Source organism: Otolemur garnettii, unplaced genomic scaffold (genome assembly GCF_000181295.1).
Source record: "Otolemur garnettii isolate 467f Iridium unplaced genomic scaffold, OtoGar3 scaffold00087, whole genome shotgun sequence".
NCBI lineage: Eukaryota > Metazoa > Chordata > Mammalia > Primates > Galagidae > Otolemur > Otolemur garnettii.
Window position 1 is genome coordinate 1394090 of NW_003852482.1, and position 6104 is coordinate 1400193.

Below are 6104 nucleotides of genomic sequence, written 5' to 3' on the forward strand. Positions count from 1 at the left end.
TGGATGGATGGATGGATAGTGGATGGATGGATGGTGGATGGATGGACGGATGGATAGTGGAGGGATGGATGGTGGATGGATGGATGGATGGTGGATGGATTGATGGAGGATGGATGGATAGTGGATGGATGGATGGATGGTAGATGGATAGTGGATGGATGGTGGATGGGTGGATGATGGATGGATAGTGGATGGATGGTGGATGGATGGATAGTGGGTGGATGGATGGATGGATGGATGGTAGATGGATAGTGGATGGATAGTGGATGGATGGATGGTTGATACTGTCATTTTCTTTTCTTTTTTTTTTGAGACAGTCTCACTATGTCACCCTTGGTATAGTGCTGTGGTGCCACAGCTCATAGCAACCTCAAACTCCTGGGCTTAAGTGATTCTCTTGCCTCAGCCTCCCAAGTAGTTGGGACTACAGGTGCCTGCCACAACGCTCAGCTGTTTTTTGTTGCAGTTGTCATTGTTGTTTTTAGCTGGCCTGGGTGGCATTCAAACCCTCCAGCCTCGCTGCATATGGCTGGTGCCGTAAGCACTGTGCTATGGGCACTGAGCCAACACTGTCGATTTCATGAGTTCTGCTCAATGCCACTACACCCACACCTCAGACTCTGGAATATAACAAGATGAGGGTGAGGGCCACCAGGGTGAGGTGTCCCTTGTGACTGGACCCTGAGAAGTCAGGGAGGACTGGATCCCTCCTTGCATGGGGTCAGCTTCAGGGAGGACAACTGCTAGGTGGGCAGCTAGGGGAGATTTGGGAGAGTTGACTCTTGGACACAGAGTGTGTAGGGTATGAGGCTGCATTTGGGACCACTGGGATAACCAAAGGAATTTAGCACGAGAGTTACAAATTTCCCAGGTAGAAATCTGAGCTCTTCAGGGGATGGTGGGCGCTGAGTCTGTCGTGGAGCATCCAGGCACATTTGTGGTTTGTGTGATCATGTCCCAGGTTCCTGGAGACTGAGCCAGGAGCTACTTTCGGGTTCAGCAGATCCTGCCAAAGACAGCTACTCAAAGGGCAGCTTCAATAGGTGGCCCATTTCTGGTGACGGAAGTGCCCCAAGGGCTCCAGGGGCTGGGCCAGGACTTCCCAACCAGGGCCCTTCTGTTGCTTCTCCCAGAGTATGGGCCAAGCCAGAGAAGCGCTCTCAGCCCTCATCTGACCCGGCCCTGCCTCATTTGGTCCCCCTGAGACACCAGGGGCCCGGCTGGGGTTCTGCAGCATCTTTGCTGAAACAAACAACAGGATTGCCTCAATCCCACGTAGCCCTGCCCTGCCCTCTCCTCCCAATAGTGCTGCCAGGATGTTCTGTGAGCACAAGGACCCCTGTAGCCCCCTATCAAGGCTCCCAACCTGGTCACAAGCCCTTTCTGACCTGGCCCTGGATTCGCTTTCTTTCCAGGCACATCTTTGTTTCCTCTGTACATATTAAGCTCCTGGGACAAGTCCGTGTCTCTGTCCTGGCTCTGCCTGCCCCACCGGCCTTCTTCATGGCCCTGGCAGGTGAAGGCCCTGCCCGGAGAAGGCCCCCAGCTGAAAGGCAGAGGGTGCACAGCAGGAGACTGGTCCACTTACAAACCGCGACTGTGGTCACTAGGAGCCCTCAGTGCTGCCCTGACCCCTCCAGGTGTCCCTGGGTCACCTCCTACCTCCCTCTGCTGGGCTAGACTGAACTTCTGGGGCTCTCCTGTTCTCTAGGATACTGTGGCTTCTGGTGCAGGACAAACCACACTGCAGACACTGGTGCCCAGTGTGCAGGTGGTGCCCAGTGTGCACGGCGCCCGGGGGAACCCACGTGACATGTGTGTTGCCAGCCAGGAGGGGCCGGTGCACGGATAGGTTGGGCCTGAGTCGTAAGGTTGCTGTAGGACTAGGGGCCTGTGGCTGGGGCCCTGGATGTTCCTGGGTGGTGGAGTTCCCTCCGAGGTTGAGGCCAAGCTGGCCCTGCCCCACTGACTGGAATGTGGGACACAGGAACATGCTGTGTGCAGGGGACCCCCATTCAGAGAGCTCCCAGTGGACAGGCTGGGATCACCCCCATCTGGACAAGCACCTAGCTGCCCTGACATGCAAAGAAAGGTCCAGCCCAGCCTAGGGGAAGTGGGGAGGTGGGTCCAGAGCTGACCGGGAGGGGGCCCTGGGTCCTGTTGGGTCAGATTTCCCTGAGCTGGCCCTGGACGGGTGGTCACAGTGCCCAGTGTGTTGACATTTGTCCCTCAGGGTCACAGGCCTCTGCTGCCTCTCCTCACACAGCCTGAAAACATTGTTATTAAGTGTTCTGGTTTAAGGCTGGTACATGTGACAGCTGCTGTTGTGTGCCAGCCAGTGGAGGAATTTCTGCTTTTTTTACTTTTTATAATAAGTAACAAAACAAAAAAATGCGGAGAGGTCAGGTACACCCTTCACCTACCCTAAACAGCTGCCTTGGCATCTTACATAACTGCCTGAGACCCCAGAACCTGGAGATGAAGCTGCAAGTGTCACCCTCTGATCCTTGACACGCACGCCAGGCACAGGCAAAGAGAGCCCTGCCGGTTGGCCAGAGAGCCCTGTGCACAGCTGAGGCTGGACCCACACCCTCACCACTCACAAAAGTGGACTCACACTGGAAACAAGATTTATTTATTTATTTATATATTTATTTTTATTAAATGATAGCTGTGTACATTAATGCAATCATGGGGTACAGTACAGGGTGGTATTTTCATATACAATTTGAAATATTTTCATCAAACTGGTTAACATGCCTTCATGTCATTTTCTTAGTTATTGTGTTAAGACGTTTATATTCTACTTTTAGAAAGATTCACTTGTACCCTTGTAAGATAAACTATAGAGGTGATCCCTCGAATCACCCTCCCTCTACCCATCCACCCAGAAAAAAGATTTAGATTTAAGACACAAAACTATAAAAGCTTTAGAAGAAAGTACGGGGAACTCTTAAAGGCAGTGGGTGGGGAAAGAGCATATGAAGAAGACCCCAGTGGCAACAGCAGCAACAACAAAGCTAGACCACCAGGACCTGATTGTGCCTGTGTTTGCGTGAAGTGACTGAGCTTACAGGAGTCTGTATGGCTGGGGACATCAGCCTTCGTCAGACATGTGACTTTTTTCTCTGATCTTTAGCTTGTCTTTCTGTCTTCACAGAACAAAAGCTTTCATTTTCTCGCAGCACAATCTGTTTTCTTCTGTGGGTCTCACTTTTGTACTCAAGTCTGAGAATTCTTCCCCTAGCCCACGGTCTTAAAGATTTTCTGCTATGTTTCAATGCAGAAGTGGTGTCCTACATTCAAGGTCAGGGGCCACTTTGAGTCACTTTTCGGGTCAGGTGTGAGGTTAGGTGGAGGTTTGTCTGTTGGCACCATTTGTTGAAAAGACTGTCCTCCCACAGAATTGGGTTCCCAGCTTTGTCAAAAGTTAGTCGGATGCTTGTGTAAGCCTCTGCCCGGCCCCTCTCCCCTTTCTGTGAGTCTGTGCACCCCTTTCTTTGCTAAACCACACTGGCTATGTTCTGCAGACAACGGGCATCTCACACACAGGCAGAACCGCTCTTCCTACTTTATTCTTCCTCAAAATAGGTTTTAGCTGTTGTAGCTGCTTTGCCTTGACTTACATACTGTAGGCATATCTATTCCACCCACTTGTGTGTATTTACAAATTGTCTGCTGGGTTTGACGGGAATTAAACCTGCAGAGGAGGCTGGTCGGGTCCGACTATGGCCGGTGGGGCCTCCTCCCCCAGGAGACGTCGGGTGTCTGTCATTTGAGGGCTGTCTTCTGTTGTCAGCACTCACGGCCCTCAGACATGCTGTGTGTGGTTTGTTAGATGTATACCTACACATTTCTCTTTCCTAAGTGTTTATAAATATTAGATTTTCGGGATTAGTTTCTGAGTTCCTTGGCACTGTATATGTGTGTTGGTCTGTGAACTTGCTCCACTCCCCTCGTTCTAGGAGGGCTTTTGCAGATTCTTGGCAAATTTCTGCCCAGATGATCACATTAGGGATGTGTGCAGCCAGAGAAAGTTCTCCTCCCTTCCCAACCCCTGTGCCCTTTGAATCATTTCTGGAGGCTCACAGAGGGGCTGCAGGGTGCGAGTGAGTGTCTGTCCCATCACACGCACTCTGTGCCGTGTGGGGGTTGTGCACTTGCAGGTACTTGGAGGAGCAGCTACCACAGACCTGCCTCTGGGTTACAGCGGCAGGGTCAGGTCGCACAACACCCCCACGCCCCACCTCTCTGCCCACAAGTCGAGAGAATCAGCTGTGGGAATGGGGCTTCCCAGAGGTGCATGTAAGGCACCACCACACTGGGGCGGCTGTGTGGAACACATGGGGCCTCAGCCTGGAGTACCTTCCTCTGGGGGCAGACGGCACCCACCGGCCGATTCACAGCAGCCTAGGCCCCTCATCTGACCCACAGGCTGTTCCCCAGGCACAACTGTCCTCAGTGTGGCCTCTGACTGCCACTGCCCAAGACCCCCCCACCAGCAAATGCTGCTGCTGGCTGCCAGCCTGGACTCTTCCCACCCCTGCCCTACCAGGAATTGTCCAGCCTGGGAACGTGGAGCTTCCTGCTTGGACATGGAGGGAAGAAGTCCTCCTGATGTCCTAGTCTGGAGCTGTCTGAGGGCCTGGGGACTTGTGGAATTGCCTGGCCCTGGGCCTGTCCCCTCTGTGGCTGGATGGCAGCAACACTGTTCCTGGAAGTCCTGAATAGGGTCCTGAACAGTGGGCTCTGAGGCGGCCACGCGTAGGGACAGCCAGGCCTTCCAAGAACCTGCAGAGAGGAGCTGCCCGAGGACGGGAACCCCAGCACGTCCAGGTTTACTGGGGAAAAGGACATTTTGCTTTCTCTTGACTGATTTCCCTTCATTCTGCCTGACCCCATCTAAAACGAGAGCAGGATTTGGAACTCAGGCGCTGGAGCCGGCTCCGCCTGTCACGCAGCCCGTGGGTGCTCCTGACACCTAAGGAGGTATGTGGCTCCGCGCTGTGTGGCTTCTGACTGCAGGGGCTCATGGGAGCACAGCCCAGCTGTGGGCGGCACCACAGCCCAGGTGTGGGCGGCACCACAGCCCAGGTGTGGGCGGCACCAGTCCTCCTGCCACGCTGGTGCTGCCGTGTCCAGGCTGTGCTCCTGTCCTCACATGTGTCCTCCCCCAGTCTTGTTGGACCAGAGGCCACCCACTGCAGGACCACCCACCTGGCTGGTCACACTGGTAAAGACCTGACTTCTGAGTAAGATCTGAGTTTGAGGCTCAGGCCAACGTGGACTTTGGGGGACATTGTTCAGCCTGCACTCCCTTGTCCCCTGTAAACAGGAAACTGGGTGTCCTGGCTGAGAGTACTGTCCTCGACCCAATGTGGGGACATAGGGGAGAGGCCTAGAGACAGCGTTGAGTCCAGCACCTGCTCCAGAAATGACAGGCTGGGACATTCATTTTGTCAGAGCATGTTCTCTTTGTGATCCAGGCGCAAAGGTGGCGTGTCCCTTCCGAGGGCACACAGCTGTACATCACCTCAGGCAGCCGTCCAAGGCCCCTGCCTCCTTCTCTCACCACTGACCCTTCCAGGAGACCTTGGCCAGCTGAGGGCATGTGGTGCTGCTGAGTGCCTGCAGGAGGGGCCACCAGGAGCACACATGGGGTCGTGACCCTGTGGCCCCTATGATGCAACAGCCACCCACTGGCCAACTCCAGAGCAACCCAGACCCCTTGCCTGACCCATAGGCTGTCCCTTGGCACAGTTGTCCTCAGTGTGGCTTTTGACTGCGCCTGCCTAAGAGCCCTGACCAGAAAGTACCCTTACCTCTGGCCACCAGCCTGGGCCGTAGCCTCAGCCCCACTCGCCCTACCGAGAACTTCCCAGCCCAAGGACACGGATCTTCCTTACTGCACTTGGAGAGAGGAAGTCCTCCTGATATCCTAATTGTGCGTTGCCTGAGGTCCTTGGGACTCGTGGAATTGCCTGGCCAGGCCCCTGGCCCTGCCTCCCTCCCTATATAAGGGACCCGCGTCTAACCCTCGGCCTCCTGCACCTGCCTCTCGGCCTTCTGCACCTCCAGGTCACAAGAGCAGCCTTAGCGTGGTC